At 36.4% G+C, this 24,589-nt stretch overlaps 1 protein-coding gene across 3 annotated transcripts in view; it reads left to right on the top strand.

Annotated features, from left to right (window-relative positions):
• PTCHD4 (patched domain containing 4) overlaps nucleotides 1–24,589 on the top strand; it is a 200,432-nt gene that overhangs the window by 160,092 nt on the left and 15,751 nt on the right. The gene's annotated exons all lie outside the window — the stretch shown is intronic.

The raw sequence follows: 24,589 nt of genomic DNA, 5'->3' as shown, positions 1-24,589 counted from the left end.
GGGGACACAGTTGTCCCGGCAGGCTGTCTGATCATGGCCTCAGGAGGGGCTGGTGGCAAGCCATAGGCTGACTGGTAGCAACAAGAAGTGTGGAAAGGAGCTGAGGTTGAGAGATGCAGTTACAGAAATTACTGTGTTTGGAAATGATTAGACAAGAGTTCAGTGACATATCAAGAGTATTCTCCCAGTATTTCCCAAGCCTCTACTATGTGTGAGGTGCTGATGTATTGTGCACATTGGGGATACAGTAATAACTAAATTTCCTCACCAATCAAGCTAATAGAAATTTTCTTTCCTTAGGACTCCGCTGGTAGTCTTCTTCCAAGTAGTCATACAGAATTTATAATTTATCCCAGTAGGCTACATGTAATAAGTATTTGCATACTTTTCTTACTCTTCAGAGCTATAATTTATTAAAAGCACAGGCAGTTTCAATTTCTCTTTGCTACCTCCCAATATAGAACCAAGAATAATATTTAGTTCACAATAACAATATAATAAATGTTTGCTGAATTGAACGATAGACACCAACTTAGTCTAAGCCACCATCATCATCTCTCTATTAAGCCACTGCAAACCAGCTCCTGACAAGCCAGTCCCTGGACTTTAATCAGTAGCCCACTTCAATTCATATTCTCTACTGCAGCCAGAGCGCCATATAAAAGGTAAAACCTACCATGTTTTTGCCTATACTCTTCAATGACTTTGACTTACAATAAAATTAAAACACCTTCACAATATGTACAAAGCCTGGTATTTTTCAAAAACTCATCATCTCCAGTCACATTTCATGACTCTTTCCACACTGCTGTCAAAAGTCTAGCCATTCGTGTGTGTGTGTGTGTGTGTGTGTGTATGTGTGTGTGTGTGTGTGTGTGTGTAATGGCTGTATTTTCTTCCTAGTTCTTCTAATCTCTGTTTCACCACCTTTGCACATCATTTCTTGTGCATGAAAGACTTCTTCTCCATCTTCTCACCACTTCATGTATTAACTCATATGGCATTTTCATTGACCTCTCCCAATGTAAATCAGTTTCCTTGTTTTCTCACCATTGAACTCTAAGCCTTTTCTTTACAGCATTTAGAGCTACTGTAATTTATACTTACTAGAGGTTTATGTATGCGATATCTCTCTTGCACATTAAATTTTGATTGCTAAATGTTTTGAAATAATGTATCTTGAGTGAATGTATGAATGATATTTATTATCTCTTATTGAAAGACTAATCATATTTTCATACTGTACCATTCACTAGAATTCAGAAATAATTCTCTCTGCCTTCTGCAAAGTTTGTACACAATTGTGATGGTTTTCTCCTGTGCTGTTTTGCATATAGGAGATAGCTTTACTGCTATAATCCTCCTTCTAGGAGATTCTAAGTCAGACATGGGCAAACTTGTTCTGTAAAGAGACAGATACTAAATATTTTCAACTTTGCTAGGCATATGGTCTGTGCCACAACTACCCAACTCTGCTCTTGTAGGGTGGGGAAGCAGCCACAGGCAATATGTAAATGAATGAGTGTGTCTTTGTTCCAACAAAATTTCTCCGAAACAGGCCGCAAGCTGGTTTTGGTCCACAGGCTCTGGTTTCCCAAACTCTGCTCTAAATGCCTAGAGATGCGGTTTTAGATAACACATCTATAATGCCTGGATTATCCTAACTGGCACTGACCTTTCATCACTTGTACCCCTGTCTTCTATTCTCATGATAGTGACCAAGGTGATCTTGTCTAATGGCCTCCCATCTTACTCCATGTAAAAGTCCAAAGTCCTTGCTGTGATTTAGGAAGCTCTATCTGCCCCTCACCATTATCTCTCTGAGCTCACCTCCTATCAGTCCTCCCTTCTTTCAGTCCAGTCCAGCCACAATGACTTTGGGCCATTCCTTGAACATTTCAGGCAGGCTCCTGCCTCAGTGACTTTGCCCTTGAGGTTTACTCTATCAGGAATATGCTTCTCCTAAAGGCATTACAGCCAGCTTCTTCCCTTCTTTCAGATCATCTTCCAAAAGTGATCTTCCTGGTGAGAACTTTCATGGCTGCCCTATAAAAAATCCACCACTCCCACCCCAGATGCTTCTAACCCCTCTTTTCTGCTTAAGTTTCCAAATTCATCAATAAATAACACATGAAATATTGTGCTTATTTACCTTATTTAGTATTTGTCTTTCTCAGTAGAATGTAAGTCCCATGAGGGCAGGGACTTGCTGTGTCTTGATTATTGCTGTATACTTAATGCCAAGAACTGTGCCTGGCATATAGTATACATTCAATAAATATATATTAAAAGAAATAATGAATGAATGGGCCAGGCATGGTGGCCCACACCTGTAATTCCAGCACCTTGAGAAGCCAACGCAGCCAGATCGCTTGAGCCCAGGAGTTTGAGACCAGCCTAGGCAACGTGACAAAACTACATCACTACGAAAAATACAAAAAAGGTGGGCATGGTTGCGCATGCCTAGAGTCCCAGCTACTCAGGATGCTGAGGTGGGAGGATCACTTAACCCAGGGAGGTAGAGGCTATAGTGAATTGAGATTGTGCCACTGCACTCCAGCCAGGGTGACAGGGAGATCCTGTCTCAAAAAAAATGAATAAATAAATAAAAGAAAAGAAAAAAATGAATGAATGAGTGAATGAACAAATCATCTTTCCCTATAGACACCTCTGTGTCTGAACCAAGATACCATCACAAATAGTTTTTTCTTTTCTTTTTCTTTTAATATTCAAGAAATTAGTCAAGCTGGGGGAAAAAAAGCCTGCACACATTGTACTCATCTTTGTGCTCAAATTAAGAATACTTAAGAGTTGCCTTTTTGACCACTTCTTTCCTTCTGAACTATCTCTCTCCATTAACAGGATAGATTTGAAGGGAAGGAAATTAAGTTGCAAAACAAAGACAAGATGTACCTTTTTTCCTCAATTAAATGCACACACAAAAATTGGATACTGAGAAATTTTGCTTAAATTCTCTGTGCTGACCAGACCTTCAATCCTGAGTCACCATAATGTCAAAAGCTCTCTTTTTAGAGAGCTCCAAAACAATTTATTTCATAACTTTAAGTGGAAACTATTATGTGAATCTATGTTTACTTTATATTTTGGAACAAAGTAAAGTGTCACAATTTTTAACATTCAGAAGTGTACATGGGTTATTTATGAGCATACGAAATTGGCTTAAGGTAACACGTATTTTTACAATGACCCTTCCATAGAAAAAGAAAGATTAGAATGTGAATTCATTTATATGTAATTAAAAGGAAACTAGAGTAAAAAATAATTAGTTGAATTTTTTTAATTGGCCGCTTTGTTTGAAATGGAAGTGAAAACTACTGCTAATTAATCTTCCAGTTGAACTTTTCACTAAATGTCTCCCATTTCATTATCAATTCATATCCTCTTCATCTTTCTCAGTTCTAGAATCATTTCCTTCATGCAGACTTTCCCATTTGTGCATTTCCCTGAGCTCTTATAGTTTTATCCCTGAATTACATGCAGTACCTTGAACATAGTGGGTAGAAACAACAGATACCAATTTCCCTATTTTAAAGTGCCTTCAAAGTGTCTTGAATTCTTATTTAAATATTTCTTGAATATATGCCGTCATCCAGTGAGACTGTAAACTCCTCAAAAGAGAAAGTATCTGAACCTCCCTCTCTCTAATTCCTCAAAACCCAGAGCATACAAGTTCTGAATAAATGTCGGTTTAACTTGATTATTTTAAAGAAACACTGATGTGCATCAAACATTTAAGAATTAAAATAATACAATGTTATAGTATTTAAAATTGAGTATTTCCATAAAGTCTAGTATTGTGAGTGGGTGAGAAGATGTTGATTCATCCAGAATCAGACAGGTTATTTTGTGGTTGCTGTTGTCGTTGCTGATGATGATAACTCTTCAGTTCCCCAGTGTTTTTACTATAGTAAGGGTGAAATATGAGTTAGGCTAGAACTATAACATAACTCTTGTTATTGACTTGCTCATACTATTTTTAAGGCATCAGTGGGTTTTCTCCACTGAATTTACTCCAAACGAGAAACAAATTTAGTTTGGAAGAAAGAAAGGAGAGGAGGGAGAGAAGAAGCTAGAGAGAAAGAGAAAAAATGTTGCATTTGGAAGATTCGATGTGAAGACTCCCAGGGTACAATAAAATCATCATCATCATCATCATCATCATCATCATCATCATCATCATCACCACCACTATCACCAGAGCAATATGAGAGTTTATTCTGGTCTAAGAACCTAGCTCTCTGCTTTTTGGAAGTTATGGGTCCTCCAGGTATTTCTTCCCTCCTTGTGCTTAAGAGCTGCGTGTCTCTAACACTTACTGTCTTTTCTATCTCCCACCTGACTTCTCTCATGGGAAACTAAATTACTTTAAATCATATGGGTGCATTATAAGTACTGTTTAGTGATGAGAATAAATTTATTCAAATCATATAGGTCTTTTCCTAAATACTGACTGATGAGGAAGTTTAGATTTGCTGTAATTTATAAATGAAGGAGGTTATGTGGCAACACGAGAGAGGGAGGAACAATTACCATATTTGATATTTAAAGGAAAGAATAAGGAATACTTTACAAATAATTCTACGAGATAAACATTACCCTGATGCTAAAACTAGACAAAAACATCACAAGGAAGGAAAACTACAGGCCAATATCTTTACGAACTTGAGAGTAGAAACTCTCAGTAAAATACTAGCAGGCCAAATTCAATGAACAAGGGAGGTTTATTTTGTCAGTGCAAGTGTGGTTTAACATTTGAAAATTAATTAATGTAATATCTCATCAATAGAAATAAGGTCAAAAACCATGTGATCATCTCAATAGACACAGCAAGGGCATTTGACAAACTTTAACATCCTTTTACGACAACAAAATAACTCTCAACAAACTACTAATAGAAGGGAACTTGCTTCACTTGATACAGGTATTCATAAAAACCCAAAGCTACTATCATATTTAATGAAGAAAGACTGAATTATAATCTCATAAGATAGGGAACAAGACAAGGATGTCTGCTTGCAGCATTTCTATTTAACATTGTATTAGAGGTTTTAGCCAAGCCAACTAGACTAGAAAATGAAATAAAAGGCATTCGTATTGAAAGGACAAAGCAAAACTGTCCTTATTTGGAGATGATATTGTCTCATATGTAGAACATTCTGAAGGATTCACTAAAAAATGATTACAATAGTAATCAAATTCAGCAAGTTTTCTGAATATAAGATCAATATTCAAAAACCAATTTTATTCTATATCAATTAATAATTCAAAAAATGAAGTTAAGAAAACAAATTGATTAATAAAAGCATTTAAAAGAATAAAATTATTAGGAATAAATTTACCAAAAGAAGTGCCTTGCTGTCTAAAAACTATATAACACTGTTGAAAAAAATTTAAGAAGATCTAAATGAATGAAAAGAGGTTCAATGTCATAGATCAGAAGACTTAATAGTGTTGAGATGGCAACACTCCTCAAGTTGATATACAGTCAATGCAATCCCTACCAAATTCCCAGCTGGCTTGCTTAAGAAACTGATGTGGTAATTCTAAAATTTATATGAAAGGACAAGTGACTCAGGATAACCAAAACAATCTTGATCGGTAGAAGACAACTGGAGAAACTGGCAAACTCACACTTTCATATTTCAAAACTTCCTACAAAATTAGAATAATAATGATGCAGTTGTACTGTCACAAGGGTAGACATATAGATAAATAAAGTGGAATTGAGACTCCAAAAATAAATCTTTACCTTTATGGTCAATTAACCTTTAACAAGCTGCCTAGCTAATCCAATACAGCTGAAAATAGTCTTTTCAACCAGTGATGCCAGAGCAACTAGATAGCTACATGCAGAAGAATGAAGTTGGAACTCTTTCTCACACTATAAGTAAAATTTAACTGGACCTATGTGTAAAAGCTGAAACTGTAAAACTCTTAGAAGAAAACATAGAAGTAACCCCTCAAAACCTTGGTTAGGCAAAGCATTCTTAGCTATGACACCAAAAGCCAAAGAAACAAAAGAAAAGATGAACAAATTGGACTTTATCAAAATTTAAAACATTTGCACTTCAATTAATACCATCAGTAAAGTGAAAAAATAACTCACAGAATGGGAGAAAATATTTTCAAATTATCTATCTGATAAGAGACTTGTATCCACAATATTTAAAGAACCATTTCAGTTTAATAATACAAAGACAACCCAATTTAAAAGTGGACATAGGATTTGAATAGATATTTATTCTAAGAAGATAAACAAGTGGCAAAAAGTAAATGAAAAAGACTCAAAATAATTAGTTATTAGAGAAATGCAAATCAAAACCCCATTGAACACATCATATCCATTAGGATGACTAAAATCAAGAAATCAGGCAAAAACAATAAAATCAAGAAGTCAGGCAATAAACTTCATCTGCAAAACTTATCAGGACAACACACAAAGTTATTTCAGCAAACACTTGCTCAAACAAGCATTAATGACATAGAATCGGAACCCTTCATACATTGCTGATGAAAATGTAAATGATGCAGCTCTTTTGGAAAGTAGTCCAACAGTTTCTAAAAATGCTGAACTTAGTGTTACCATTTTGATTCAGCAATTCCACTGCTAGGTATATACTCAAGAGACATGAAAACATTAATCCCCGCAAAACCGTACAAATGTTCATAGCAACATTATTCATAATGCCAAAAGGTAGGAACAATCCAAATGTTCATCAACTGATGACTGGAAAAATAAGAAGCGGTATAGACATACAATGAAATATTATTCAGCCATAGAAAGGAAAGAAGTACTGATACATGCTCCAACATAGATGAAAATTGAAAACATTTTGCTAAGTGAAAGAAGTCATGAAAGTGTACGTAACTGCATGATTCCATATATATATAATGTTCAGAGTAGGCAAATATATGGAGACAGGAAGTAGACGAGTGGTTGCTGAGGACTAGTGGGTTAGGGGATGAAGCCAGGGAATGGAGTCACTGCTAATGATACAAAAATTCTTTTAGAGTGATGAAGTATTCTGAAATTGATTATGGCAATCATTGCACAGTTCTGTAGTATACTAGAAACCTTTAAATTGTACACATTTATGGATGAATTGCTTGGCATTATATCACCAAAAAAAGCTGTTAAAAACCAAGGAGGGGGTTCACCTTCCATTTCTTTTTTTCTACTTCACTTGCAAAACATATTAGGACAATACGCAAAGTTATTTCAGCAAATACTTGCTCTCTAGACTCATTTTCTGTCCCCAGTAAAATGAATTCAAGCTCAAGAATCTTCAACAGCTGTACAACATTGCACCTATGTTATGGAGCACAACAAAAGATTACTGTTCCCACCACCATCTCACAAATATTGTCTCATTTGGTGTCCGTCAGGGGAAATATTTGTATTCAATTTGTCAAAAACATGTCCTAAGTACCTATCATAATCATAGTACAGTGAAAGCTCACGTGCTTGGGAAAAAGGAGACATCAAATGCAATTTCATGGAGTTGGCAAAATAAGTGAAATGGCAAGACCAAAAGAGGAACAACTAAGAAATATCTCACTATGCATTATATGGGAAAATTCCTGTGAGAATCCTAGGATTTATGACAGATATGGTATTTTATAGCCTTGCTATTAAGAGAAGAGTTTCTCCTGGTCTTGTATCTGCTTTAGTATTTATCCCTTGCCTCTGGTAGGAGCAAGTACTTTTCCATTTATGGATACTTCTAGTCTTCTCCCTGAAGGAAGAGTGTAAGAGGAAAGCCTTCCATTTCTTCATGAAAACCAATCACTGGCTTTTTCTCCAGGGAGAGCATGATCCCACTCATTGGAGAAACAGAAAGAATCTGACATCCAGTGTCCCCCAAACCAGTAGGGACCTAAAAAGGAAGCACACGTGCTTCTCTTCCTCCTCTCTCTTTCTTTCCTTCCCCTTCTCTCTCTTTCCTTTGTTCTTACACCTCTTCATTTCCCCACTGGTGGCATGACCTCTCTCTTCTTGCAAGGGATGTGTGTTTCTCTGAAATGACTTTGCCTTTAAATAGAAGTCATCTACATCAGGTTGGGAGGTAGAAGTATCCTCCTATCTAGTTTTACCACAAGCAAACTGATAAATTTATTGCTGCTTAGCTCAGGTTTTTGTGTTTACTCTATTTATAAGAATTCTTGAAAAAAATCTGAGTGGTAGCACATAAACACTAAATGGTTGCTGAATTTCCAGCATTATTCATAAGATTGTCTTTTGCTGGCCCCATGCTTTCATTCTTGCTCAATGAGGAAAGTTCCTAAACACAGCTATGTTTTACAGTTTTGACTAATTACTGTGTATGGGAAATAATTGAAAAGCACAGGATCATGTCCAATAACAGGAGTGGTGCTTCTGTTGCAGAAATTTAAAAATAAGTATTACACCAGAAGTTTCTGGAGGTTACCTAAAATTTTACATATGGAATTACGATAGTTTAAAAAGCAGTTTTAAAAAAATGAATATTGTTTTGAAAGGATGAAACGATGGCCAGATGCAGTGGCTCACGTCGTAATCCCAGCACTGTGGGAGGCTGAGGCAGGTGGATCAGGAGGTCAGGAGATTGAGAGCATCCTGGCTAAGATGGTGAAACCCCGTCTCTACTAAAACTACAAAAAATTAGCCAGGCATGGTGGCATTTGTAGTCTCAGCTACTTGGGAGGCTGAGGTGGGAGAGTCACTTGAACCTGGGAGGCGGAGGTTGCAGTGAGCCAAGACTGCACTACTGCACTCCAGCCTGGGCAACAGAACAAGACTCCATCTCAAAAAAAAAAAGGATGAACTGATAACAGATAGCAACAAAACTGCAGCCTCAATGTGGTGTGTTTATGGCATGTCTATTAAGTTAGAGATGTGTTCTCACTAATCATCTCACAGATAATGTGTGGCAGTCCATTATCTCAATCAATCAACTCTCCTCTTTGCTGGCCTCTTTGTAGTAGAGAATACACCAGAGAAGCTAAATAAGAGTCAAGCTGTCATCCTTATAAATAAAAGCGTGGTGTTTCCCAAAGTCCTTGGTAAAGCTGGAATAAAGACCTTATCTGGGACCAGAAGCCAATGTAAGAGTCTCCACCTAACAAATACAAAATCTAGATTTTTTTTCTCCCCTCACCTGAAGGGAGGATCAGGTCTTTATGGCATCTCCCTCCCCGGGATTTACTTAGCAGCCAACTACATGGAGGACTGTCTTTTGCCTCATAAATTCAGTTGCTGTTGGAGACAGAATGCCAGAGACCAATGTTAAGAGACGGGTGACTGGCATCCTTTTGAAAAATAGAGCCAAGACTGCTTCACGCATGGAATGAGAAAGCTGAGAGCAAGCCTCAGCACTTCTCACTTGTCTGTTACATGAGCAGTGCAGGAGAGAGAAGATGCCACTTATTTATTGTCTTAGAGGAATAGCAGCCAAACTATTGATAAATTGCGGCAAGTGTTATCAGATGAGCAGTTCCTAGTGCTTGGAGAAGAATAACTAAACAGTGAAAAGAAAGAGTACAAATGTACCCTTTAGCACTATCCAAATGAAAGTGGAGTAGGTGGTCCCCTCTTCATGGAATCATAAGAAGTAGGGAACAATCATCTCCACCTCAAAATACTATGTCATCAGAAAACATGGGAGCCCAGAGGCACACATTCATTCCTCAATTTTACAAATAATAATAATAATAATAATAATAATAATAATATGTACTGAGTGCCAAGTACTGACATAGGAAAAGGTAATCCAGGAATGATGGCAAGACACAGTCACTGCCCTTAGGGAGATCAGTCTCCTTACACCGGAGTAAGAGTGTCACGATTTGGGTTTTTGTCCTATCTACCAAAAGAACTCGATATTTGCATGTCTCTGATTCTTCCGAGCCTCCATTTCTCAACCATTAAATGAGAGGAGAACATAAAATGCCTGTCTCACAAGGAATTAATGGGATTCAGATACAGCGGTGTTTCCCAGGATCCCTTTGGGTACATCTCTCCATTGAGTGGGTCCTTCCTTCGTACCTAGCTTGCTTTATCAATACCTTAGGAAAGAATATGAAAACTCATTTACCTAAAGAAATTTAAGAAAAACTACCATGCTTATAAAGTGGGCCTTCCCAGGAGTATTTACATTTTCATGGAAGATTAACTCCTAAAATTGAATATGGAAATAATTTTCACTTATTCATTTCCATGTAGTAACATCTTTTCTTAGCATTAAGGTGGCAGGCAACTCCACTAACAAATCAAACTAACGCTTCTCCATGGAAAACAGCAATCTGGTAGAGAAAACCTACTCTTTAAAGCATTTATTAGTTCATTCATTGACTTGGTAAACTTTTCCAAAAAGTATTACTAGGATACTCTGCCTCATAAGAGAGAAATGGGTTTCTTTCCTTTGAGGACCTCCACTGCTAGTGAGAAAAAGAGTTTGTGCAGTACTGACTGGACCATATCTGTTGCAGAAATCATCTCAACCATCAAATTAGAAGAGAGTGTCACTACCCACTACAGTACAGAAGATGAAAGAAGTATAACAATTCACAGCATGTAAATGTTCATCTCTCTGCCATCTTCCTTAACTGTAGTTAAGAGATGATCACAGGGGTTATCATCTGCTACTCCCAAAAACCTCTGTCTGCTTTTGAGCTTAGCAAGTTTACAAAGCATCTTATCACTAGATTCAAAAATATTTATTTAGTACCCACTATCCCCATGACACTGCTAGGTAATGACAGGCAAATAAAAGACACAATTTAGTTTCAAGGCACGTTCATTGCTATGTGACATTCCAGATGGAATCCCATGCAGATGTTATCTTAGTAAAAGTTGAAATACTGACACGATTGACCTAGAGTAGTAGGAACATACCATGTTACTATCTCCAGTATTTCAAGTTTGGGTATGTGGGAAAACACTTGGCATACAAGGATACAACTGGGAGCAAATTTTGGAAATTTCAAGGCTACAAATTCCAACTCTAAATATGGATGAACTTTCCAAATTCTAGAAAGTATCTGTGCAGCTTATGTACTTGTTGGGCATGTGGAAGGAGGATACATACGTTAGGAAAAAAGTTGAATGTGCTCTCATATAGCACCAAGATTTGCATATGTCAGGTGCTTAATTAATATCTGCTGATTAGCTGTTTGATTTCTTTGAAAGGCAGGGTATCTTCTTGAAGATTCTCATGCCAGTAGTAAATAATCTACCTCTTGAGAAATCTCAGGGAGTATCAAGCAGATAAATTTTACAAGCTGCTAACATGCTTTTTTCAGCTCTTTATTTAACATTTCTGGGTCCTAGGTTGTTGCCAGCTAATTATAGGTGAATATGGTCTGAAAAGAAACAATGCGTAACTATTTTGTTTTGTTTTGTTTTGTAATGGCTGGAAAAGCCCTAGAGTTTTTACATAACTTAAGAAGCCTTAAGATCATTTGTCTAAACTTTCTGGTGGTCACGTGGCCAAACTCATCCTTCCCTAGGGTCAAGTTAGCTGTTTTATAGTCATAGCTGTCTGGAAGGGTCTTCATTTGACTGTTTCTTATTATTGTTTCTTTTTTCTTTTTTCTTTTTTCTTTTTTTTTTTTTTAGATGGAGTCTCACTCTGTCGCCCAGGCTGGAGTGCAGTGGCACGATCTCAGCTCACTGCAAACTCCATCTCCCGGGTTCAAGTGATTCTCCTGCCTCAGCCTCCCCCAGTAGCTGGGATTACAGGCATGAGCCACCTCGCACAGTTAATTTCCTTTGTATTTTTAGTAGAGACGAGGTTTCACCATGTTGGCCAGGCTGGTCTCAAACTCCTGACCTCAAATAATCTGCCTGCCTCAGCCTCCCAAAGTGCTGGGATTACAGGCATGAGCCATGGTGCCTAGCCCTTATTATTGTTTCTTGGTGAATGTTTGCTAATACAAACGAGCAGGACAAAGTCCATGGATATTATCAACTGGAAAGAAAGAATAATGTTTATCACAAGAGAGCAATAAATGCTCTGGTACATTATCGTGATTGACTTCATATCTATTGATAACTTCAAGAATGAATCTTAGAATTGGATTTTGATATGCTGTGAGTATGTAGCGAAGACTCCAAATGAATGTTTATCCATAAATAAAAAATATGGCTAATATTTATTGAATGTTTAGTAAGTGCCAAGGGCACTTTATACAGATTATCTCATTTACTATTTTCAGCAGCAAATAAGATAGGAGTTTGCATTCTTTGTCCTGCATATGAGGAAGACTACGTGGGGCAGTTTCTTATTGAAGGTTATCTAGTTGGGAAGCAATGCAGGTGGGGACTGAACCTGCCATAAAAACCAGAGCTGGTACTCCAGACACCTCTGCATGACTACTATCTTCCCTTCTCCCTATCCTCAATTCCCTGACTTCGAGAATTAAAACCAAGTGTTTTTTTGAAAGAACTTTTGTTTATAAATTTATGTTGTTAATAAGGCCAAGCTAAGCTGTGGACAGCTGGAAGAGGGCTTTTTCCTTGTGAAAGAAAGTCTGTACTCATGAGGAATACATTCAATTGACTCCTGCTCCTGTCGCTTCTGAGAAAGCCTTCTGGCAAAGGTCTTCTGGCCCCATGGGCTGATAGAACTCATTTGGCTGCCCAGCAGCTCAACTATGTTCTCCTCCTGAGTGTGACTGGGTTTGCTGTTATTTGCCGAATAAATTATAAACAAGAAAGCTCTCTTTCAGCTTCTCCCTGCTAAATGAAACCTATTCTATTAGCTTATTCTGAATAAGAATATACATGTAAGAAATGCCTCACTTATTTCAGAGGATGTCTGGGAAAAAAAAAGAAAAGAAATGCCTCACTTAGTTTAATCCAGTTAACTAAACCCTTTGTTAATCAGCATTTTTCCACAACTAACTTCTAAAGACAAAAAAGGACAAATTTCAAAATAATCAGAGAAGAAAAGTTTAAAACTCTGCTCTATGCCTGATCCACATTCAACTTAAATTCCTATGTTGCTAGAACCATAAAATATTACTCAGTAATAGTTAGCATTCATGGAAGCATAGTTAATTGTGTACCAGATATTTATACCAAGGGACTCATGTGTCTATGTTTCCTTTAACACAGCAAGTCTTTGAAGCAGATATTATTATTCTCTTCATTTTGCAGGTTAGCAAATCGAGCCATGGAGTAGTTCATTTGCCTATCTAACACATGGTAGTGAGGAAACTTAAACCCATGCAAGCCTGATGCCTTGACCCATATACTATATTGCCTCTTGATTACTAATGCATGATAAAATGATGACTCCAAAGTATATTATGCAGTATATGGAGCCAGAACTGGGACCAAAATGCCTGACTCCACAGTGCATCTTTTTAATTGCTACACATACAACCTTTTCTTTTTCTTTTTTGGGGGGCCTAGATAAAGAAGAGAAACACAAGTCTAATGTATTTTAGAAAGATCTCTAGTAAAGTTAACCAACCAATCAAAGTTAAATGAAAAAGGAAGTTCTGGTTGATTAATTTAATGACGATTCAAACGATCAGAATCATCCCACTCCTGAACTTTTGAGTTAATTGGTTTTCCATTGGCTTCAAGGCATTCTGTTCAGAAAAAAAAATCCAACTATGGAATGTTTTTATTTCATTTTCATTGGTAAGAAAGGCAGCAAAACATTAAGGGATGCCCCTAAAAAAAACCTTGTCCTTTGAAGCATTATGCTTTTATCAAGCATCTGTGATGCTTGTGAAGTAAAGTTGTCTTCAAGCAACTTTGAAGATTTTTCTTTTGAATCATATTTAGTAGAAACCAAAACTGTGCATAATTTAAGTTTGCTAAGTAAGATTCCTTTCATTTCATAAATACATCCTAATGATTGAATCAGACATTTCAAAAAGCATTCTCCAGCTCTTACTGCTGTAAAATCCTAAGTCAGTATCCATTTTACTCTTTATAGAATTAAATATCTCTAAAGCTTGCAATTAATGAACTGTTAGATTCAAGCATATGGATGTGATACGATTTTCAAATGGCACAAAAAGAAGTTATTAAACTTCAAAGTGATGGCATTTTATCATATTTTACTGGGCAGCATTCAAGAAATGTCCTTCAAATGAAATAATTCATTTTTTAATTAATATTTATTCCTTAAATGTGTGTAGCTCAGCAAATGCTCAGATTGTCATAATTGTTATTTCTGCAAGTTCTCGTATTTATTACTTTCTTTTTAATTCTAGGTCTAAGTTTTTTTTTAAGTATATGCTTGTATTTAGTTTATAAACTACCAATTTCTTCCCCTTGACAGTTGTAAGATTTCCAGTCCCACTCCAAATTACTCCATTCATTGCTCTTCTTTGCCTAAAGCAATAAATTTTTAGTTCCACATGGCTCCTCCTCCCTTCTCCTATGTTAATATTCATGCTATCATCTTCTTGGAATATCTTTTTACTTCTCATATGCCCAACTGGCTTTCTCTTTTCAGTGATAACACAACTAAAATATTACGAGGAAGCCATCCCTTTTAGTGGTGGCATGGTTTGGATATTCACACGCTTTTGGGCTTAACTCTCACCACTGTTTCTGTTATAACTCCTGTACTCAAATGAAACTTACTTATAAATCAGCAATGATAACAAATATTTTAATGAGTTTTATTTTCCATAAATATTTGTTACAAAATACCAATGCCCTCCAGCCAGACCACCAAGAATACTATTATAATTGAACACAATTAGGTGTATTGACTAATGACAATGAAGAAAAACTCACACCAACGGAGACCATGGGGGCATTTCAGGAACAAGGCATTAAAATGGACTTAAAGGATTTTTGCAAATGTTCGATGATTTGGAAGAGAGTTCAGGGGGCACAGTTGTTTACTGTTCAAGAAGAGAGGGTGGTTCCATGACTGGTTATCTTAATAATAGTTATCTTAGTAATTATTATAACTAGAAGGAGAGAATACCAGAGTAAGGGTAAGCTGTGATTGGTAAAGAAACAGCAATTATTTCTACCACTTTTGACAGGAAGACGTTTGGTTCATTTTATGTTTTGGACAACGTTTGTGTTTTGTTCGGGCTCAGTTCTCATTATGGAGAGGTTTTGTTTTGTCTCAGCTTATCCTGGTCACAGAATGGCCTTGTCTGATGCTCTTTTGTGAGGTTGTCTGTGGTTGAGAAGATAACACTCAATACAGCTCAGAGTTCTAGACCAACTCCTGGCAGCACCAAGGCCTACTTGACAGCATCCAGCCCTCAGAGGCTGTGTTTCCTTCCTCAGTTTTGTTTTTGTTTTTGTTTTTATTTTTGTTTTTTTTAGACAGAGTCTCACTCTGTCACCCAGGCTGAAGTGCAGTGATGCAATCTCGGCACACTGCAACCTCCACCTTCCAGGTTCAAGCGATTCTCTCACCTCAGCCTCTCAAGTAGCTGGGATTAGGCATGTGTCACCACATCCAGTTAACTTTTGGAATTTTTTTTTTTTTTTTGGTAGAGACAGGGTCTCCCTACATTGGCCAGGCTGGTCTCAAATTCCTGACTTCAAGTGATCCACCAGCCTCAGCCTACCAAAGTGCTAGAATTACAGGTGTGAGCCACTTGCCTGGTCCCATATATTCATTTTCTAAAACTTGAAAAGCATAGAAAGTACAGAGAAGAAAATTAAAAACTTCCTGATAGTGGCTGTTTAGCAGGGGAGAGATGGTTTGAAAGCAAACCATCCTGTGTGTGCTGGCTCTGCAGTGGTGCCTCAGCTTTCGGCAGCACCAAGGCCCTGCAGCAAGGAAAGCTGAAATAGAGCTCTGGGAATCCCCCCCAAAAAGCCAACTCAGCTGGGGCAGTAAAGACATCAGTAACCAAGCTGCATTCAGAAGCTGGCATTCCAAGCCCAACGATTTGGAACGTTCTCCATGGCAGTCATCCTGCGGTTGCCAGCACTGTGCTTTTCCATTCAATGTAGCGCTTACTGTGTGCCAAGCACATGTACCAACTTATCTAAAATGCCTAACAACCCCATGACATACATCTCATTGTCACCCTATTTTACAAATGAGGAAACGGAGACTTGGAGAAGCTTGAAAAACTGCCTGAGGTCACAGATCTACAAAGTAGGAGAGAGGGAATTTAAACTCAAGCAGTCTGTTCTGGGGGAATGTGCTAATAACAACAATATCAAATAGTGTTACTTACCAAGTTTTGCCCACTTCGAGTATGAAAATCTCCACTGCAATAGTCAATAATTTTAGGACATTCCTGTCTCCCGTCTCTATTGCTATTTCTCTTCTTGCTTTTTCTCTTTTTCCAAATATATATACATATAATACAAATTTAGGTGTATTGACATATTTATACATCTATATACAGATGACACACACACACACACACATACATATACACATGCACACAAACATACACTATATATGCATATCTGTGTTTATACATATGTAATATGTGTATGTATCTGTATATATGCACAAACACACACATATCTGAATATGTATGTATACACTGGATTTTTAAGTTTTTTATACTATGTAGAACTGCAAAACAAATTGTCAAAAATGACTGAACACAAACTCTGGATGACACTGTGTGTCTTCTATCTATACACTAAGATAGATATAAAATATATAACTGCTCTGAATATTACACCATGAGATTCTACTAAGTTTTATTTTTTCTTATTAGAGGCCTCATGAAATCCTGTAACCTCTTGAGTGCTAAGGACTGAGTATCTGTTCATGCTCATAATTAAGTCCTCTTTCCCTTGCAACATTCTGCTCCTTTCCCCTTCTACTCTCTGTTCTTTACTCTCACTCATTCTATACTGTGATAGAAATATTTCAAGAAAAGTCACTTCCTGCTTAAGAACAAGATGAAGCTAGACCCTCGCTAATTGTACAACATCATCAAAGGTTTCCAGGTAAAACCATCATACACATCACTGCTGTAGCAGCTTAGAAAATTCCTGTTGAATACCCTCTACCCTTTGTGGGCTAAATAAGAACCAAGAGGTAGAAGCACTGGCCAGTGTATGAACTAAGCAACCACTGGGGCCTGATAATCAACTATTTACTTTAAGTGATACTTAACTAGAAGTAGTCAGTATACAAATAAACACTGATCATCACCTCAAGGCTAGACATTATGGGGATTAGAAAATATCTAAAGAGATCATCATTTCTCAGGCAGCAGGAATGCCTTATGAACCCATCTCTACCCTGTAAAAGAACAACTTAGAACAAATTCTTTCATTTCATATTACATTCTCTGTTAGACAACTGTAGTCCTTAATCGGCCAAATTAATGAACAATATGCTAATTTCCCAATTACGCATAATTGACATCTATTGCCACCTCTGCCAATGTGAACTGAACAGAGGAGGAAATGGGAGAAAAATTCAGAATCATTGGGTGACACTCAGCAAGTTTCCTTCTCAGTAAAATGAGGCAAATGATATCTATTTCACAAAAGCCATTGCTGAATACAAGGCAGTTAATAATAATTATTGTAAGAACTAATGATAATAAATAGTAACATTTCCATAAATTATATAAATAAGTTATATTAAATGTATAATTCTATTAAAATGATATAGAGTAAATTATGTAAAATATAATAAATACAAATTAATATATTAATATAAATTATACTTATTATTGTTAAGCTAATAAGTATCATTACAACAATAATTATTACAAGAAGAATGTGTTCAAATATCCTTAAAATTTCTACATGTAGGTCATGGCCAATTCAGCTTTACAAACATCTATTGAGCATTTACCACAAACCAATAATTAGTATACAAAAATGAAAAAGGCAAGTCCCTGACCTGGACAGTGAAGAGCTTCTGGACTGCCTAAAAGATGGGCCCACCAATGGGCAATTTCAGTCTGGTGTATAGTAAGGACTATGATTTGGACTGGAATACAAAGGAGAGATGTCCAAGCTGGTGGAATGGGGGTGCTTAGGGCAAGGGTAAAGTGTTAGAGTTCACACGTGCTCAAGTGGTGAGATTATGTTTGAGATCATCCTGTAGGAATGAGCCAGCTAAAGAGAAGGAACAATGGATAAATGATCTCATATAATGCCAAAGAAGTGAACAAATACTCAAGATACTGATTCATTATCCAGACTTTTTCTTCAGCTGCTTTGATGGACTGAGTTTTCAGTTGACTGTGATTTTATTTTTTCATTCATTATTTATTTATTTAGTTGGTATTGGGATGTCACAAGCAGAGGTGATTTTCACAAACACAGTTGTTGAAAGCGTAGCTAACCAAATGCAGAAATAACTGCTAAGGGTAAGTGGTAAGCTTTCCCTGAAACAGGTCATAAAAAGGAGTATTTTTTTTAAACTTCTATTTCTTATGTCTCTGATATCGGTGTCAAGCTTTCATGTCTTGATTAACATGATCGAGTGAAATCGGATACCCACCAGTATGTCTTCTGAAGGCAAATGTAGAGAATTCTAATTCTACTGATTAAAATAAACCAGAAACCCACAGATCATTCTTATTAAAGCAATATAGCAAAGAAAAACTCAGTAGAGAGTATTAATTGAGTCAGTTACAACTAGTTCCAGTTGAATTTGACCCTTGTTAAAAACTATTTTCTTTGGAATTATAGGTTTTGGAGAGATTGAGTGTAGGATTAAAATAGCAACTGTAAAAAATTATATTGGATTTATAGGAGAACAACATTGTTCTGAAAAAATAAAAAAGAAAGAAAGAAATCTTGCTGGCACCGTGGCTCACACCTTTAATCCCAGCACCTTGGGAGTCCAAGGCAGGCGAATTACTTGAGGTTGAGAGTTTGAGACCAGCCTGACAAACGTGGCATTTTGTATTTTCAGTATTTCTCTACTGAAAATACAAAAATCAGCCAAGTGTGGTGGCGGGTGCCTGTAATCTCAGTTACTCCAGAGGCTAAAGCAGTAGCCTCTTGAACCCAGGAGGTGGAGATTGCAGGGAGCTGAGACAGCCTGAGTGGCAGAATGAGACTCCATCTCAAAAAAGTAAGAAAAATTATCTTTAGATCTAACCATGTCACCACAGAATTTTCCTACAGCGATGTTAGATGCAATTACAATATGGAAGCTTACATCAGAAGAGTAGGAGTTTTGAAAAATGTTCTTAAAGGCAGGCTGGAACTGGTTCTCAGAGAAGATCCATCTTACTTTAGAAGTCATCTTTATTTGTTGGAGAATGATACTAGAGATTCAAATGGAATTATAATTAGTACTGAGTGCTCCCCACCTCACGGAAGACTGATACCAGTTTTGCTTGGTAACAATGTGTTTTTTTAATTTAAAACATTTAAATATTCACTCTGGCAGACCTGTACTACCATGACCATGAAGGACCTTCATGATCTTTCTATTTCATATGCCTCAATTGCAAATAGCAGAACTTACCAAATCATTGTTAAATGGGAGTATGTCAGCAAGCTGCCATGTGTGTTTTCTTTATTGCTAATACAATGCTTCCAGCTGTTTTCATTTGGAAAGAGTTTTGCCCATCAGCATCCCAGCAGGCTTGTGGAGTATTCTATACACATGTACACACACACACACACACACACACACACACACACACACACACACAATTAATTCTATTCATCACTCTCTTTGAATTTTTCTCCCAGTTTTTCCTTTGTTCAACTCTTTTTCACCCTTAAGAGTTCTCCCTCTTTTATTCCATAAAACTGTGCCAAACGAAATATTAGTTATCTAATAATGTCTCAGGTGAATAACTTAATATATTATTCTAATACAGTGTGCAACTATATACTAATGTAACTCAGGGAAATCATGACCAAAGTGTTGCAGTCAGATTTTCGAACATTAAACTAAAAATGCAGTTTGGACAATAGCTTAACCTGCTATACCAGCGAGCTAATCTCTACTAAGGGAACAAAATAATAATTATAAACTTTAAATACAACTATCTTTTTGTAGTTTACAAGTGTTTGTGTCTCTATTTCATGTTATCCCAGCAGCCTAGGCTGTCATTAGCATCATCTTCTGCCTAAACCTTCTGAAGCTTTCCCTGATTCCTCGGGGGGAATCAGCATAGTGCACAGCATACAGCCCTACTTAGTAAAAACAAAATCCCTCTTTACATGTTAGCTAACTGCATGTAAAATGAGTCCAGAACTTGAATGGAATTGTTCTTAAAACACGCTGTGGCCTCAGGTGAGAATTAAGGATTTTGGTGGGAAATTGGGACAGATGCAAAGAACAGTCAGGACTGGGTACTGGGAAGTAATATAATATAGCTCCAATCATCATTCAGTGGGGCAAGTCGCATTTATATTTGATCCAGGCATCATCATCTGAATTGATGGGTCACCAGGGTCTTTGGGGTGAACATTGGTACATCAGTTTGAGGTGCATTATTTGAGTTGGATTAAGACTCTATGAGTAAGGGTGGAACTGCAGGGAATAAGATACTATTAGAAAAAAGCTAAAGAGAAAGTTGGGGCTTCTTTCAAGTGAGCAAATGCTCAAAAAACAGCTCCAGCCTCAGAATGAAAACCAAAGTGAAAAGTAAGAAACCAAGACAGAAAACACTGCAGAGATTGGAAAACAGGCTCTCCATGGTTGACTGGCCTGCTGGACAGAACAGCAAGAGTAATTCTAAATCCTAATTTTCAGCTGGTTGCAACCCAGTTCTTTGAATTAGTTATATAGGTAGTTACCTATCTGAATAGATGGCTAGATAGATACATAAATAAATAGATATATACATACATACACATATAAATACATAAGCTTGGAAGATAAAAAAACAAATGACTGGAATAAATGCTTGAAGTTGTTACTAGCAGTTTTCTGTGTAGTGGGATTACGGAATAATTGGTTTCACCACTATTCTTCATCTTCCCCAAATTTTCTATGGAAATGTGTCCTGATTTTAAAATCAGAAACAGATAATTAAGTATGCGTGTGTATGAGCGCTTATACTATTTCTTTTTCTTTTGACTAAACCAGTAATTTTCAACTGAGGCCAAATTTGCCACACAGGCAGCATTTGACAATGTCTGAAGAGATATTTGGTTGTTACAACTGTGGGCTGTGCAACTGGCATCTAGTGGGTAGCAGAATGGTGCTAAACATCCTCTAATGTTCATGACAGTCCCAGACAACAACGAATTATCCAGCCCAAAGTGTCAATAGTGCCAGGTTGGGAAACCAGGATTAAACAAATAAAAGTTTTATTAAATTTTTATCTCCATATATGATTAATTTCATTGATACTATACACGGTTATTTCAGATTAACAGTTATTTTTAAATCTAAAATCCCAATAATATCTAGCATTTTAATATAGACATTCTATATGCATTAGCAAGAGCTTACAAATAAATAATGAAGCTGTTTCCACAACAGTGTATTTTCTCATTCTATGACAATAGAAACAATACCTACAGAAAGAAAAATCACTCTGACAGGTTCTCTTCTTAATTCATGCTCTTGCTTCTTTATTTTTAGAGAAGTATTGATGACTTTGTTACAAGTGGCAATATAATTTTTAAGGTATATAGCCCTATTTTTAAAGCAGTTGCTTAGAAGCTATAATCTTGGTCTCAGAATTACTTAATTGAAAATTACCTTCTGGACTGACAGTTGTTGAAAAAGATTGTGTTTCATGTTTACCTTATATACTTATATACTAGTATATACTAGTATACTTATATACTAGTATACTTATATACTAGTATACCTTATATACTAGTCTTATATACTAGTTAGCAAAAGTTCTTATATAACAAACTCTAAATAAATATGTATTGCATTCAATGAAAGTAAATATTGTGTAGCTCTTCAGGATACAATTGATATTTATGTAGGTATAAAGATGTATAATAAATTTTATAATAAGTAATCAAAAGATTCATTTTTGGAACCATCTATAATCAAGAATTACAGTTCATTTAATTCAATAAGAGGCTAATGGGCATCTTTTGGGCATCTGTCATTTTATCTGATGTTCTGCAGAGTATAAAAGTAAGATAAAATGTAATCCCTAGCCTTGAAGAATTTGTAATCTAACCAAGAGATAGATCATATCTTGGAAAAACCATTTAATTCCAGAGCAAAACAGCACATGGTTGAGGACCAAAATGAGTGACTAATTAGTGCAATAAAAATTTAAGGAACTAAAATATATCTACATGACTGGGATCATTACAAATGGATTCACAGCAAAGAGGAGAATTGAACTGACCCTTAACAGACCAATGAATAGAATTTTGATATGACCAGAATTAGAGGAAAGTATTTTAAGGGACAAAAAATAACATAAAAAAAAGCAAAGAAGATAAGGCTAATCAGGAACATGCACATAGGGCAGTGAAAGACAATTACCTTGGTTGGAGCAGGCAATAAATTTGAACTGCTAGTAAATGGCCAGATTACTGTGACAGTCAAATGAGTGAATATCAGTAGGAAATCCTGTAAAATATTTAAACATATGAGTGGGGTAAAACATACTATCTCCAAATAAAGTTTGAAAATTGTGTTTTCAGTCTTGACCACATTTAAAGTGATTACCTAATCTAATATGGTTTAGTATCATCGTCCTACACCTACAGACCTTTGAACTACACAAAGCAAAAATCTGGCCTACATAGTGTACCTAATGTTCCACAAAAAATGACCACTATCAAAGGCAAGCCAAATTTAGCTGTAGCTCCATATAGCCTTTCCCTTGTGACTACTAAGATAGCAGGAGTCTTCATTTCTGAAGAGAGGTGCCCTCGTTAAAGAATTATTTTAATTACCTTAACCTTTATTCTAACATTATATTTTAGTCAAGGGATTAATAGAGCAAGCACTGTATTCTGTCTCTTCAAGGAGTTTTGCAGAAGATAGGAATGAACAATTAACATTGCTAAGAATCATTAGACTAAATTTAATACACATATGTTGAGCTCACGATAAAATGCAAGAAGGAACAGTTCATTACCTCCAAATGAAAAAAAAAAATGCCTTCTACCTAAGTGCAGGTTACATGACCCTTTCTACTTAATAGGATACACTTATCTTTCCTGACTGGAGACTCATAAGAGACAGCTTTGAAGAATAAATAGGCTTCATATTTGAGGTAAAAAGAATTCTAATGCCTAGCTTCATTTAGTAACCATTAATAATTAATAGAAACTACCAAGAGGTGAGCCAATGTGTCTTTAAAAGTCAGACTCTTGCATCATATACATTTAAGTCTGTAAATACTAAAGTCAAATTATCTATGAAGCAAGAATCCTTAGGTCATCATAAAAGAGATTTTGGTAAATGTTAACTCACCTATGAAATGTTGTTGGTTAGGAATAGATTCAGCTGCATGTAACAGCCTTACCTACAATGGCTTAGCCAAATGGAGATTTGGTTTTTTAAAAGAGAATTTCAAAAGGAGGCAGACAAAGACTCTTACTGGCGGCTTCATTATGCCATTTCAAACAAAGTGCCCTCCGGATTTCTAACAAGTATCCTTAGATGACTTTCAGTTATATTGAATTGTCCAGACCTATCACATGGTTCACCACCTCTAGTTGAAAACTAGGCTAGGAAATAATATTTTTAAGTGTTTATATTGTAGTCTCAAATAAAAGAGAGAAGAATTATATAGGTCAGCTAGCAAAAGCTATCAGCCGTGCAAATTCAGAGCAATTGCAGTAAGGCCCCAGCTGTCATATCTTTGTTAAAGCACTACTAAGTAAACTGAGTCTGTAACACCTAACTCCAATATCTAAGTGCCACACAGAAGTCCATTTTCCAGGTTTTCATGAACTAGGTCATTTTGACCAGTAAATGACCTTTCAGCTATGTCTTTGTCTAATGGATTTCTTGGAGAACAGCCCAAGCACAGCTTGTATTCATTCACAGAAAAGGTTCCTATGTAGTATTGCTACGCCCATAAAGGCAAGAGTGATCTATGAAGATTTCCGCTCACTCAGAAAGCTACCAATTGATATATTGTGTATGGTCATTGACAGGTCCAATTCAGAGAAGCAAAAAAAGGGTAAACTTCAGACATGGCACAATACCTTTGCTTTCCCAGCTGCTTTCTTCTTTTGCTAGTAAGAAAGTGGTAGTATCTTAAGCGCTGTGAAATTCCTCAAAATTGCAGCCCAGTAGCTACCAGAGTCTGGCGCACAGTGGGTGTTCAAGTAATATGTTCTGAATAAGCATTTTGCTTACTTACTCTTATCAAGAGGTACACAAACTGGTTTAAAATAAGCATTCTTCATTCACTTTAATGAAGCTGTCAAAAGCATTTAGTCAGCATCCATCTCACCTGAGTCAAAGCTCTATGACGTGCCCCAAGGAAGTGCTTGCTAAGATTTTTCACCCTGAAGGTCTTTCTCTGGGTCTTTTATGTGACCTGGAAAATTTTTTCTTTTTTGACTCACATCCAGAGTTAATTAATCAAATCTCTGAAAATTGGTTTCTAAGCCATTTGGCCACCAAGCAGATTATCAACATTATAAAATCAATTTAGAGCCATTTTTAAGTGTTTAACATACTTTTATAATTTCCTAAATCAGCATATAAATCAGCTTGAAATGAAAGTTAGGAACTGTCAGTCAATG

The sequence above is a fragment of the Saimiri boliviensis genome, chromosome 4, assembly GCF_048565385.1.
Source record: "Saimiri boliviensis isolate mSaiBol1 chromosome 4, mSaiBol1.pri, whole genome shotgun sequence".
In the NCBI taxonomy this organism is placed as follows: Eukaryota; Metazoa; Chordata; class Mammalia; order Primates; family Cebidae; genus Saimiri; species Saimiri boliviensis.
The sequence above is the reverse complement of the archived record's forward strand: the minus strand, read 5'-3'. Positions and strand labels throughout refer to the sequence as shown.